General features: G+C 40.5%; 1 pseudogene; it reads left to right on the top strand.

The window, feature by feature from the left end:
- Positions 1-15,933, top strand: part of LOC148837826 (uncharacterized) — a 48,909-nt pseudogene that overhangs the window by 7,115 nt on the left and 25,861 nt on the right.

Here is a 15,933-nt window from a genome sequence, read left to right as displayed (position 1 = left end):
TGGTTGAACCGGTGTCGACGAGGGCCTGGCAGGGTCTGCCCTCGATGAGGCAGGGAAGAATTAAGCCCCGGCTGTGGCCAACCCATCCCACGGCAGCAGGCGGGGTGAAGCGCTCCTTCTGGCTTTCCGGAGCGGGGGTAGCATCGCTCAAGGGCGGCATTCCCCCCTTTAGGCCGCCCTGCTCCCGTTTCCAGACGACCTCCAGAGTCCCCGGGGCTCCAGCACCCGGCACTCCTGGGCGATGTGCCCCCTCTCCCCACTATGGTGGCAGATGACCAGCCGTCGTCGCTCCCCCAGCATCGCCGCGCTGGCCGTCTCCTCCTCCCCATCTGATTCCCCGTGCGCCCATCCGTTGGTGCCCACCGGTCTCCTCGAATACGGCATCAGCCTGCTCAGCCAGAACCAGGGCCTGCTCCAAGGGGACTGGCGCAGCCAGCATCATGTGGCGCTGTACCTCAGTCGGCGCCAGGTCCCAGAGGAACACCTGGAGCGCTATCTCCAGGTGGGCCTCCACCGGGAGAGTAGGGTTACCCTAGCAGGCTAAGTAGGCCACGTCTGCAGCGATTGGACCCAGTGGCTCTCCCGCTAGGCAGCAGCGTTGGGCCAACCTTGCCCGCAGCAGTCCCGGCACCTCCCCTCTCCTGCCAAAACGCCTCCAGAGGGCCGACGCCAACGCCGCGTAGTTGTACCGCTGATTAACCTACCCCTATTTGGCATTATTGATATTGTTGAATTTTAATCCTATGTAATATTTATTTTTCCCCTGTTTTATTATTTATGCATTTCACAGAGTTATGTTTTACATATTGTTAGTATTTTAGTGTATTTTTTATAATGATTGTTTTTAAAGAGCTCTAAAGCATACAAAACACAAACAATACCCATCATAACCCTTTACCTATTGGCCTTCACTATAGAGCATCTTTGTTATTCATGCTTTTTAGACTTATTTAAAGGTATTTTGTACAAAAAATGTTTAACAATGTTTAAATTTTTTATTGTTTTAATATTTTTGCACTTTACTGTGTCCATTAACATGGTGGAAGTCCGGTATTTCTGATTTTACACATTCCCCTGTAGCAGATTTTGTCTGTTAAATACAAAGTCTGTTAAATCCGAAATCAGTTAAAGCAAAGTTTGTAAAACAGGAGGGCTTATTGTATGTACTGTATGTATATTTGTGTATGTAACTGTACATACTTAAGGAAATATGTGTGGTTGTTCCTAAAAACAACATGGAAAGGATAAAACTGTTAAACAAATCTATGTTTTAAAAACTGCCTTTTCACACTTAAAACTAATTTAAATGGGATACTCTCTTTAGCACATTAACATGGAAATATCTCACCTAATAAAGCATAATATTAATGTCTTCATTTGAGTGCAGTTACTAATAATTTGGGTATACTTGAACGATGGATTGGTGCAGCTTATTTCATTTGCTGTATGTCCCACTGGCTCATTTAAACTGGTGGATCCTGCTTTGTTCCCAGGAAGACATTGACAGGGCTGTGAAAGCTGCTAAAGAGGCATTTCAGCTGGGGTTGCCATGGAGCTGAATGGATGCTTCAGAAAGAGGGCGACTGTTGAACAAGGTGGCTGATTTAGTTGAACGAGATCGTCAGTTATGTAAGATATGTCAGGCTGTAAGAAACACTGTACTGGAGCCCATTTAAACAACTGCTCACAATAGCTTTTTAATTTTAAATTGTATCCTGTTTAATTGGATAAATTCACTTCAGTCTTGAATTTGTAAAAACCATAACATAAATGCATTGGTGAATTAAAAATACTTTTTTAACACAATTGTCAGGCTCTTGAGGAGCCTGGCAGGGTCTGCCCTCAGTGAGGCAGGGAAGGAATAAGCCCCGGCTGTGGCCAACTCTTCCCACAGCAGGCGGGGTGAAGCGCTCCTTCTGGCTTTCCGGAGCTCTACTTATTATTTTACAAGAGAATTCACCTGACAAGCTGGACAGTATGCTTCTCAAAGTGCTTTACAGGATAACAACAACAATAACAACAACAATTTACAAGTTCTGGGAGGAAAAACATGATCAATATTAATAATAATAATAATCAACTTTATTTTATATAGCACCTTTAAAGGTGGCTCCTCAAAGTGCTTTACAGGATAACAACTGATGAAACAACAGTGGCTGGGGGTTGAAAATACCTGTGAAACCGGTTTGTTCACAAACAATGTACTGTACACACAGACACTCAGTAGCAATAGCAATTACTGTAGCAATAGCTGAGCTAAGAATAGGAATGTTCCTGCTGTCAGTCTTTACTGAAGATATCACTAATAGTATTAATAATGAATGACCTTGGACAAGCTGTAAACTCAAAGTATTACATTAGTATTACAAAGGTCCACATTATTTGTAACTGTCATTTTAAATGAAAATACTTTATTTTTTCATCGACAAAAAGTAACACCACAGCATTTCGTTGATCTAACTAACAAGGATGGGACATTAGTTAGCCAATATGATAAAGAAATAACTTACTTTTTGTTTATTTCTTTAGCACATTTATTTGAACATTTCCATCAATTGTACAAGCACTGAAAAACTGTTCAATAGATAGATAGATAATACTTTATTAATCCCATAGGGAAATTAAATCCCTAGTTCGTCGGGCATTTTCTTTTACTATAACAGATATAAAAACTCCCTTGCTTTTAACAGAGCGTTTCATAATTTCTAACAACGAAAATTATTTAAACTGCGACACTTTTATCATTCAACGAGAGCTCAAAATATCACAAGGATCCTCAAGAGATCAACAAAGACAACAGAAAAAGATATGTGTATAAGATACTGTCCATGGGAATCCAAGCTTTTTTATCTACGCTGAGAAGTAGTCTTTAAAATTTCTTCATTACACAGTGAAGTCAAAATTCCGGGATGTGCCTATATTAGAAAATATAGGACTTCTTCGAATATATGTCAGGCATTCAGACTTCAGGACCGGAATTATCTGTTTTATAATGGGGAAAATAGTTTAAAATCCTGGGTTCGGTAAAATGTTTCAGGCATTCATGTGAAGGACAACAGAGCTTTCACTGGCTGATTATCATTATTATCATTATTATTAATAATGATATTAATTTAAGGGTCTAAATATCTAAACATATGTATCTATATACCAGGTAGTATCACTGTATTCCACTTTCTTTGAAACACGGAAAAACAGATTCACAACGCGACGCTGTGTCATTGTGTAAAAAAAACGGTTTGAACACCCTATATTGTAATAAGCTGCTGAGCTAAGAATAGGAATGTTCCTGCTGTCAGGGGGGGTGGAAAGTGCCCGCGGTCATTTAATTAGTATTACAATTCGCACTGATTCCCTTGTGAAGATATGGACATAAGAATATTCGTGCATGGTCAAAAAATGGCATTAAGCACTTAAAATTAATATGGTTAATAATAGTATACTGTAACATGCTGTAACAAAATCGGCTAAACTGGGAAGAAAATGCTTTCAGAGAAAACGTTTCACGTGTGAAGAACATAGATCTCCAATGCAATTTCAACCAAACCTGTTCCCACACACCGTGCCCCCACTGCCATTAAAATATACACAAAGCACTGAAATCTGACTTCTTTTAATCCTTCTGTGCCCGGATTGCAGTGGGTAAGATGTTTTTCCAAGAAAAAAAGAGAAATTAAAAAAAAAGAAATTTCACCAGAGCCTCTTCTCTTCTTGTGTCTAATTTTTAGTTTAGAAGGATTCAAGCAGGATTTTAGATGAAAGGCGGCGACCTTAATCAAGCTCAAATCATAATTGAACCCATTCAGAGCCTACAATACATTTTAGCGTTTCATTCTGAGCAGAAGACCCTCACACCTAAAGAAGGCTTGCGTTTTCTCTCTTCTCCTCTTAAGCATGTGTACAATGCTGTAATACAATTTTTAATAATTAAAAGTTTAAACAATATCAACTAAACTCCAGTAATATAAGTATCGAGTGGTATTAAATAAATACAGCTTTTTAGTATAGATTACACTTTTCTAAAATGTATTTAAATAAAAAATTTTCTCCAATCAGAGGGGTGTCAGATGGTGTCAGCCAATCAGCATTCTGAAGCCGTACCGTAATCTCTGGTATAGGGACACCCCAGAATTCTGTCGCATTTTCATTTTAGGAAATTATGAAACGCTCGGTTAAAAGCAAGGGAGATTGTCCGTTATAGTGGACATAAAAACAAGAGTTTGCTGTGGTGTTATTGGAAACCCAATTTTAACGCAAATCGCCAGCATTATATCCTAGAAGACATAGACCGGCGCCAGTGGGAGTGTAAAAGAAAATGCAGACGAACTAGCGATTGGAAAGTTTCCAAGTGCTTGTACAATCGATGGAAATGTTCAAATAAATGTGCAAAAGAAATAAAAAAATAATTTATTCCTTTATCATATTGGCTAGCTAATGTCCTCTCTTTTCTAGTTACCTGTGGCTGTGTTTCTGCGTTGCGTAGCAACGAGTGACTATATTCTCAGGCGGAGGAACGTAAACAGCTTAATTTTTGTGTTAAATCATTTTTTAAAATTAAAATTCATTCTATACAGCAATCGCATATTTGGGGACTGTTTCATAAAACTTTGATGCTTAAAATGTTTAGGGAGAAATGGAAGACTGGTGTGTATTTTTTCTTTAAACTACCAAGACCAGCCATATACAGTACAGTTTACATACAGTAATATGTTTATGTTCCTAAATTATTATCGTTTATGACCTTCAGATGAATTATGCTCCTCTTCTTTTTATGCTCAATTTTATTCAAAATTTCTCTTTAGTGGTAAAATTTCATATAAATATTCAATACAAAGCGGATTAAAATGTGCACAGTAAAGTGATTAAATGATTAAATCTTTTAACTACCAACCAATGCACCACGAGTGCCCCTGTCGGTCATTTTGGCCAGCCAATCACTTACCGCGGTACACTGTGGTGGCTTGTGGGTAGTTGCGTGTGGTACGGGTTTCTACCGTGCATTTTAAATGGCTGCATCTGTATGTCCCTCTGCCAGAAATCCAAGCACCAGCAGTGGACATCCATCTTAAAGGAGTATTGATAATGATTCTGGTCAATCTTGGGAAAGATTTGTAGATATTTGTAGATATCTGGTTCTGGCCTGGGGCCATTGAACTGGTCTCCTGACCTCGCTTTAGAGTATAGAATGGACACCTGCTGTTGTACGTGACACCACAGTAATAGGTTTCTGGCGCAGGCAAGATGGTGACGGTTTACAGAAAGCTCTCTCGTTGTGTGACTGTTTTAATGTTTATTTATACGTTAATACTCTTGTTTTGTGTTGGACGTTCAATGTCTGTCATTACTTATGACAGACAAACACTTTTAAACCTGAGGACAGACTCCTTAGGGTCATCAAACAACTTTTTTAATGTACCGGACCCCACCTGCTGGATCGGACAAAGATGCAGTGAATAACAACAACAGTTGGGCAGACGCCGGGGAAGAGGCGGTGTACTAGCGCAACTACAGAGGCGTCTGCACAGATCACCGCTGCCGTCCATTTTGTTAGCTAATGTTCAGTCACTGGACAATAAGATAGATGAGCTACATTGGCGGATCAACGCGGAAAGGGACCTGAGGGAATGTTGTGTATACGCTTTCACTAAAAACTGGCTGAATGCATGCATCCCGGACACCGCCATCCAGCCAAAGGGGTTCACCGTTTATCGCATGGACACAAACCACCAAGCAACCGGCAACACAAAGGAGGAGGCGTTTGCTTCCTGGTCAACAGTAAATGGTGCACCAACATGGAGGTAATCTCTAAATCCTGCACAAATCTAGAACACCTTACCATAAAATGTCGACCCTTTTATTTGCCAAGGGAGTTTTCCGCCACCATTATTACAGCCATTTACATTCAATCTCAAGCCTGCGTGGAAGCAGCACACAGCGAACTCCACAAAATTATCAACAAGCACGAAAACTCCCACCTGGAAGCCGTCTCAATTGTAGTCGGGGACTTCAAGCACTGCAATCTGAGGAAAAAACTGCAAAAGTACCGACAAGAGGAGGCAATATTTTGGACCACTGCTACACAACAATAAAAGGAGCATACAAAGCACTTCCCAAACTGAGTTTCGGTAAGTCGGACCACATCGCTCTCCTGTTGCTTCCTGGGTACAAACAGAAGCTGAAGACCTCCCCCGTTGTGAACAGGTCAGTGCGTTGTTGGTCTGAGGAGGCGGAAAGCAGGTTGACTGGGACACATTCAGAGCTCCCGACACAGATTTAAATGAGTATACAGACACGGTCACAAGCTATATTAAATACTGCACTGACATCTATGTACCAGAAAGAAAATGAGGACATTTCCCAATCAGAAACCGTGGTTCAACAACGACATTCGCAATAAAATAAAAGATAGATCCACAGCGTTCGGGGGACAAAAAGCTGTACAGGGTATCATGGTATGCATTAGAGGAAGCCATAAAACGTGCTAAACAGAGCTACAGAGTGCAGCTTGAAACGCAGTGCACTGACACCCGGAGGCTGTGGCACGGATTACAGTCAATCGCAGGCTACAAGAGCTGCAGACAGGAGATCGACACGAACAACACATCCCTGCCGGATGAGCTGAACCATTTCTATGCCCGCTTTGATGCTCTGAACACGGGCACTGCTGAGAAGACCCCAAGTGTGCAGGGTGAGTTTGTTCTGAAACTCTCACAGCAGGATGTGCAGAAGATGTATGGAGCAGCATGAGAGAGATCACTGGCTTCAAACAGGCTGGGGGTGCAACGGAGGGGAACCTGGAGATGGCCAACGAGTTGAGCCAGTTGTTTAACAGGTTTGATTCAGGGCCGTCTGTGGCTCAACACCCATCCCCCCACAGCCACACGCTCCCTAACCCTTCACAGCTGTGACTGCCCAACACCTCCTCCATCCCCCCACAAATGGCCGCCTACAGCTAATACCCCCAACAGCTACTCACCCCCCCATCCCCCACAGCTGCCATTCTCCAACACCTCCACCATTAACACCTGCAGCACTGACAGCGCTATGAGCACCATCCCCCAGGCCAGGCTGACCATCATGGCTGACCAGGTGAAGAAGAAGCTGAAGAGGCTGCACCAGGGTAATGCCACAGGACCAGACAATGTCTGTCCCAGAGTTCTGAGGGCCTGTGCTGATCAGCTGAGCGGAGTGATCCAGTGATTATTCAACCTGAGCCTGCGCTTGGAGAGAGTCCCTGTGCTCTGGAAGACATGCCTGGTCCCGGTACCAAAGAAAGGGCGCCCCTCTGTCCTTAACGACTACAGACCAGTTGCACTGACTTCTCACGTCATGAAGACACTGGAGAGGCTGGTCTTATCCCACCTGAGACCCCTGGTTAGCTCATCACTGGACACCCTACAGTTAGCCTACCAGCCCAATGTTGGTGTGGAGGATGCGATCATCTACATTCTGCAAAAGGCCTACTCACACCTGGACAGGGCTGGCAACACCATAAGGATCATGTTTTTCGACTTCTCCAGTGCCTTCAATACCATCCAGCCCTTACTTCTAAGGAGGAAGCTGGAGGAGATGCAAGTCGATGCCTCCATGACATCGTGGATCACTGACTACCTGACAGGCAGACCACAGTCTGTGAGACTTCAGAACTGTGTGTCTGAACAGGTAGTAAGTAACACAGGGGCTCCTCAGGGGACGGTTCTTTCTCCATTCCTCTTCACCCTCTATACTTCGGACTTTAAGTACAACTCAAAGTCATGCCACCCGCAGAAGTTCTCAGATGACTCTGCAATTGTGGGATGTATCAAAGGTGGGCAGGAGGAGGAGTACAGAAGACTGGTCAGCAGCTTTGTGGAGTGGTGTGGGGAGAACCACTTGGAACTGAATGTAACAAAAACAAAGGAACTGGTGGTAGATTTCAGGAGGAAAAGGGTCAAACCTACTCCTGTCTACATCCATGGGAGTGGCGTGGAGATGGTGAACTCATACAAGTACCTGGGAGTGCACATTGACGATAGACTGGAATGGTCTAAGAACATCGAGGCCATCTTTAAGAAGGGACAGAGCCGACTTTACTTCTTGAGGAGGCTCAGGTCCTTCAATGTATGTAGTAAGATGCTACATATGTTCTATCAGTCGGTGGTAGCGAGCGCCATTTTCTACGCAGTGGTATGTTGGGGCCCTGGGATTAGAGCAGTGGATTCTAAAAGGCTGAACAAGCTCATCAGGAGAGCAAGTTCTGTCATTGGGTCTGACCTGGACCCCTTGGAGGTAGTGGCTGAGAGGAGAATGGTGTCCAAACTAGAGGCCATCATGGAAAACATCTCCCATCCCCTCTATGACAGGCTTGTAGAAATGAAGAGCACGTTCACCAACAGAATGATTCATCCACAGTGTGACAGGAAGTGCTACAGGAGGTCGTTCTTGCCTTCTGCCGTAAGACTGTACATCGCATCCACCTTGCGTCTGGGCAGAGGCAACATTGACAGTGACCTGTTTCTAGACTGAACAGTAAACTGCTACATCTGTTCTTTTTCTTTTCCCGTTTACAACCGTTTTTGTGCAATATATCCCAAGGACCCGTGCAATACATTTATATTTATATTTACATCTATATTTATATTCATATGTGCAATACGACTTTTTGCGTACTGTTCTGCTCTAGTTTGTTCTTTGTGTGTCCTGGACTGTGAGTAACTCTTAGTTCCCCCCTCACTGTACTGATTGTATTGTATGTATTGTATTATTATTATTATTATTGTATCATTCATTACACTGTGGTTGTGTTGTCTGTGTTAAGCTGCTGTTGCACTGCAATTTCCATCACGGGATCAATAAAGTATCTATCTATCTAAACTCTGAACAGGGTGAAAATCCATAAGGCTGCAGGTCCTGCTGGGATACAACCTCACGTCCCGAGGACATGTGCAGCCCAGCTGACCGCAGTGTTTACGGACATCTTTAACTCCTCCCTGTCAAAGTCCATTGTCCCCACCTGCTTCAAAAAAACACTATTGTTCCATTCCCCAAAAAGGCAAAAGTGACGTGCCTGAACAATTACCACCCAGTAGCATTAACATCTGTGGTGATTAAATGCCTGGAGAAGCTGGTGTTGTCACACATCAACTCCTCCATCGAGGAGTCCCTGGTCCCCTTGCAGTTCACCTACCAGAACAACAGATCAGTTGATGATGCTGTCTCCCTGGCTTTACATACAGCCTTGGAACACCTGGACACTAAGAACTCGTATGTGAGAATGCTGTTTGTGGACTGCAGTTCAGCATTCAATTCCATCATACCCAGGCAACTGGTGACAAAGCTCAGGAGATTAGGTCTGTGCAACTCTGTCTGCAACTGGCTGCTAGACTTTTTAATTGAGAGACCACAGGTGGTGCGGATAGGTAATAAAACATCAACACCACTCACCCTGAGCACTGGAACCCCACAAGGCTGCTGTCTGAGTCCAAGATTGTACTCCCTGTTCATTCACAACCGCACAGCAAGATTCCTCAATAGCTTCAATCCACAAGCAGTGCGATTGGCGAACACATTTAGCCATGCCCCTCGGACCACACCTATACATCTACCTCATTATGATTTCTTATTTATTGGACATCTCCAGTCATTGTTTACATGTCTGCATTGTTTACATTCAAACTGTTTACTTGTACATTGTCTACTGTTTGTTTGTATATTGTCTTGATGCACTGTCTGCACTTTGTGTTTTTACACTTTTTTAACAATCGAGGGACTTTCTGTAAGTAAGATTTCCATTGTACCAGTACATGTACTGGTTACATATGGCAATAAAGTTCAAGTTCAAGTAACTGAAAGGTGGGGCAACATCATCAAGAATAGCCACTGAGCCATAAGTGGACTCTTAAACCCTCATTCATGGCAATAGCTTGGCTGGACTCAGACTATAACAACCTCTTTAAAGCTGTTGCAATTTGGGGAAATGCACCTTGTGTGTGTCTCTTTCAGTGTTCTCCGGAAGTGGCCATTTTCGTTACAATTAAATTAATCTTAAACCTTCACTGGACTATGCTGTGACTCCTTGCATCCCTTCAAATTCTTATCCTAAATATAAGGTTGTCACCCTCACTTGCTCACACACAGAGACCACTAGGTCATGCTGTGGTTGAACATAGTGAGGGACCCTTTCAATACAGACAGACAACAGGCTCCTTGGCTGGCATGTTGCAAATTGTCTTCAAGTGGTCCAGGTCTTCTGTAAGATTAGTATCCATGGCAACTGACATGAACAGGTGAGTCGAGATGTAGCTGACTGCACTGTAAACACTAGCTCACTCACCAGTGGGATTGAGCAAGATAAATTTGTTCCCATTTTAATGATCGTACTATGGAGAAGAAAGTAATTGGATCAAATTAATAGCAACATACCATAGCATGGTTTAAAATATCAATTTTATGCATTCAAAATACAATATCTAGTTTCTATATTCAGCACCTAAAAGGACAGAAATGACAAAAAAGTTGTTAAAATGTGTTGGTTGTGTTAGCCATTAACTCTGTGTTACGACAAGTGTCTAGGGGTAAAGGGGTGTAACATTTAGGATAATTTTTGGAAGCAGGTGGGTAAGGGACTAGGAAGCGTGATAACAAGGGTAGGTGCAAAAGTGATTATTTTAAGTTGACTAAGTGACTGGTATGAAATAAGACACAATAACAAACAGGGGTAAGGAACTAGAAAGGTGCCAAAGAAAAGAAAATAACAAAGAAAATGGAGCTGGCTAAGAAAGTAAGGGAAAGCTAACCTAACTACAAAAGAAAACCCAAAAAACACAGTCTTCGGCATCTTCAACACTCTAGCTAAACTCCACTGACTACCCAAAACCATACAAAACAAACGGCACTCACCCATACTAAACTAGTGTGACTAATACAAGAAACAACTACGTGTGTGCAAAATGTACCCAACAACCTAAACTAACTCTATACACAAAAGTTCACACAAATACACAAGTGAACTACGAATACAAACAAGAGTAGACATGTAACAGGGTACAAAAGAACACAGAGGTTGATACAATAACAAGTTTGGGCAAGGTTATGGCAAAATAAAGATAACACAAACAAACGAAAGTACAAAGAGACGAACAGAAACCAACAAAACAACAAAGCTGAAGCTAAATGAAAACACACACACAAAGCAAAACAACAAACCAACAAAGCCAAAACAAAATCAAAAGAGAAACGAAAACCAAATGGGACCAAAGTCAAACAAAAGACCTCTTCCTTCTGAAAACCTCCATGTTTTATACTGAATAAGATGCACTCTGATTGGCTGAGAAACTGATTGATGATGACATCATACTGGAACAATAGTGTAATGTTGAACCAATGAGAGAGTGAGTACAATCAAGGTCAGCAGTGTGGAACATAACAACAAAAACACACATAGACCACACACTGGGACGTAACACTCAGCAAATTATGACAGTAATAAGTGAAAAGGATGTGTTGGTTTAACAGGTACCATTGGTGTTTTTTCTTTATTGGACACAATGAAGATTAAGTAACCACTGCATATGTCTTTGTTCCTGTCAACATCTGACAGCAAAATAATCACACAGTATTTCTTCCAGCAAAAATAATAGTCTGGTGTATAGATACAAACATAAGGATTTTAATGTGTATATATTAGTTGAGAATCCACTCATATTTAAAGGTTTTTAGGACCTGCATGGCAAGCAAGGAATCTATTAAAGCTTTGACTTTGTTCTTGACCTCTGAGGAAATAAACTGATTAAACATTTCTTTAAAATGAAGGTCTCAATTGCTTTGGGATTGTAAATACTGCATCTTTATAACTGTATTGGGTTTTTGCTTTATTATTCTGCATTTCAGCCATTAATTTCCATGACAAGTTGAGAATAATGTATTTTGCATCAATGAATAAAATGTGATGTGTTATGACACTTCATGTTGGAAAAGTGCTTAAGAATGCATATATTGTAAATGGAAGCACATGACAGACTTTCAGTGTAAATCATTGAACAAATGAAGTATCAATTTACATATAATATTTATCAGCAAAAAGGCTTAACACATTCCACTTTAGATATCAACTGGTGATACACAGTTTTATTGAAGTAGTTTACATACACATTCTTAAAGACTGAAGTTACACTTTGAATGAGAAAAGCACTCACATTTTTAGTTTTCTGTTTGCAAAAAAGTATATTATAATACATGTATAGTGTCTAATCAACAAGTCAAATGTAAATCAAGATATTAAAAAAAACTCTCATTCTAATGCATTACTATTGCTACATTTATTAGCTCCAGAAGTTAAGTGAGGGAATATGTGTTTCATACAGTGGGAAGTACTGTATATCTTCATTTACAGTGTAAAACAAAGATTTTTCTGAAACTATTGTTCTGCCATACTACTATTAAAATCAATGCATGTCACAAGAAACCTGTGAGGTAAAATTAATGCTTTCTGGAAAATAAGGTAGTAATAGTCACTTGCTTCAGCATGCAAACTGCAGACTTAATGGTTTGTGATTCAGCTGCATGATGCTGCCTTCATGAAATTCTAAATCACTAATACAATATTCATGGTAATGAGCCTTTCTCTTTCAGAAACACATGAAAGTTAGCAAGTAATTGTATCATCAGTCTTTAAACTGCCTCCAAATATGATGTTAAGGCAAAGACCAGGATTTGGTAGGCCCACTGTTGATTGAAAACATTGAAGCCAAACTCATTGCTAATACAGTGGGTTGAAGCATTCAGTTATTTGAAGATTTTGTGAAGCAGTGCTTTAAACAGATGTGCTTATGTCTTTCCATTTAATATGGAAATTTTGAAAATTCATTAGACAATCATTTTAGATGCAGTATTTTAAATTAATTTTACCATTTCATTTCTATAAAACATGTTCAAAGATGTGTTAAATATTATGTCTTGTTTGTGGATGGCATGGTGGCACAGTGGTTTGCATTAATGCTTCAGAGAGGGAAGCCAGCTCTGGGCCTGTGTTCAATTCCTGGTTTGCTATCTGGGTGGAGTTTGTATGTTCTTCTTGTATTCATGTGGGTTTTCTCTAGGTGTTGAACCCCACAGTCCAACGATATACTGGTTGGTTCATTAGCTTCTGCAAAACTGGCCTTGGTGTGAATGTGTGTATTTGTGTTGGGTGTCCTGTCCAGGGTATATCATGCATTGCGCCTGTTAAGGCTTCTGCTCAATGAGAGAAGTACTGACCACCATAGTGCACTATAGCAAGATAATTATTTTTTTTATTAACATCAGATATAGAATAGTCTAACAATATTCCTAAACATAAATATTTAACATTTCAAAATTGGATCTCGTCAATTTGCTCATATGTTAGATACTAATTTGAAATCTCTGCCTGGCTCCGTGCGCATTTTGTAGCCCATATCTGAATAATTGATATTATTTTAAACAAATTGAATAATTTAAATTTAAATTGCTGTTAAATTGAATGTTGCTGTTAAGATTTTCAACCAAACCATTTTTTGTTCTTATTTTACAAGATTTCTGAATACGTAGGTACAATGTAGGCATAATATTATATAAAAATATATAGAAATCTTTTCTGAAGACTCACTTTTCTGTTTTTTGATAGACTTTAGAAATACTGTAAATTGTGTTATTCTATGGAACAATAGGGCCTTTGGTTGTTTTGGAGAAAAATAGGTGTGGGCATTTATACACAGGTGGAGTGTAGGCATCCACATGAGGTTTCTTTACAGAAATCTGCTGCACCTGATGTTAAGAGGTTTCTCTTCAACTTGCAAAAAAACTCAGTAGAAGAATAATCCCGGGTAGAAATTAATCTCAGATGTCTCATTTAGTTGAGAAGTTGTGTGGGTGCTAAGAATCAGTACTGAAGCAAGTACTGAAGATAACATGCTCTTCTGTCAACTCTTCCCATGAAGATTAATCCCTCATTTTGAAACAATGTTACAATTATGATTCAATTATATTGATGGGAAACCAGACAGGACGAAGGAATGGCACTCTTCCAGAGAATACCCCATGTTGAGAAGTGATGGTAAAAACAGAAGAAAAAATAACATAAGCAAGTGTAAGTAGGAAAGGAGCACATTTTGCCCATCTAGCATGTTTGTTTAACTTCTAGGAAATAACCACTTTTAGTGAATGGGCTGTGTGAATGAAAACGTATTAAAAGAAGCAAGTTTACCCCACAGTTAGGATTTGTCGGCAAGAAGGAGAAGGAATTGGTCATTGCAGATATAATAATAACAAACTTTATTTTAAATACAGCCTTTAAAAGTATCTTCTCAGAGCACTTTACAGTAAAAAGTGTAAAACAGGTTGTGACAGAGGAGTCTGTCACGGGGTACAGATAGCACAGAAAATACAACATTCATACACCTTCCATTGAGCGGTTGCTAGATAAGTTCCTGAGGGTGCACACTCAGGGCTTGACTAGTAACTGCTATTACTTAATTTTATATACATTCATGTACATAAACATACCTAATTTCACATATATTCAAATACTTAAACACAGGTATGAGTGAGTATAGTGGTGTGAATGGAGAGCGCTCTCAAAATGGATGTTACTCACTGTTTGGTGTCAATACTTCCTGGGTGAGTCAGCCTATGGTGGCCTCAAAAGGCCAAACCTAACCCCACTTCTCAAGGGTTATTTATGGAAAGGGGAAAAAACACTTTGAATTAGAGAAATGGTTTGTTCCAGAGGGGGAGGGGCTTACAAGCTATTTAAGCTGGCTCCTCAGCCTAAGGGTTGGTTGTTGGTGGTTTGGTAGTGTCATATTGATAGAGTGATAGATCTTTATTTGAATAATTAGTTTTTGTTTCTTTTTTGGGAGGTTTTATTTTCTGGTGTGGGGGACTGGGAGCACTGTAAATAGACTGCACTTGTTTGTTTGGGTGCTTTTGCGGTGGAGCCAGTTTGAGATAAAACAGACCTACTTTGGCCTTGCTCAGGCCATTGTGTGACACAGGTAAAACAACAGAAACAAAGATATGATATAAAAAGTAAAGAAACAAAAGTCAGACACAGACATCGATTAAATAAAAGCCTTTCTAAAGAAGAAGGTTTTGAGTTTAGGGGCATAGAAAGAGAAGGCCCCATAGAATGTAGATGAGCTTGGGAGACAGACAGGAGACCAGAGTCAGATCAACAAAGGCTATGAAGTGGGGAGTAGGATAATAAGTAAGACAGGTACTGAGGTGCCAAGCCATGTAGAGCCTTACAGGCGAACATGAGAATTTTGAAGTTTGCATGAAACCTGATAGGAAACCAGTGTATAGTGCCTAGGGCATAGTCTGGCAATATTCCTGAGATGTTTTTTTTTAATATTATAGCAAGTTTAACAATTTTATTATAATCACAACATTTTCTTCAGTTTAGATAAGGTAACTGCACTGGCTTTACATAGTTCAAGCCAGACTTCAGTCTTATCACAGTTTAAAAGAAGGGATTTTTTAATCATTAAGATTTCTATGTCAGAGATGCAATTAGAGAGTGCCGAGACAGTGACCTTAGTGTCTGATTTAGTATGGACATTGATTTGAGCATTGGAATGATGATTCAGACCTTGTGATCTTAATAGCTGACCAATTGGAAACATGTAAATGCTGAATAGTAGGGGGCCCAGCATCGAGCCCTGGGGAGCACCAGACTTAACAAACCCAAGTTCAGAAATGAAACCAAAAATAAAGACAACTTGTTGTCTATCGGTAAGGTAAGAGTTGAACCATTTAAGAGCAATGTCTCACAATGAGAAGGTAAGATCTCATGGTTTAGTGTCAAAAGCAGCACTGAGGTTTAGGAAAATAAAGATAGATAGAGAACTGGAATCAGAAGCTATAAGAAGATAATTGTCTGAAACCAGATTGGAAGGGTTTAGAGAGCTTATTTTCAATGAAATCATTATTTAATTG

The sequence above is a fragment of the Atractosteus spatula genome, chromosome 3, assembly GCF_055471065.1.
Source record: "Atractosteus spatula isolate fAtrSpa1 chromosome 3, fAtrSpa1.hap1, whole genome shotgun sequence".
NCBI lineage: Eukaryota > Metazoa > Chordata > Actinopteri > Semionotiformes > Lepisosteidae > Atractosteus > Atractosteus spatula.
The sequence above is the reverse complement of the archived record's forward strand: the minus strand, read 5'-3'. Positions and strand labels throughout refer to the sequence as shown.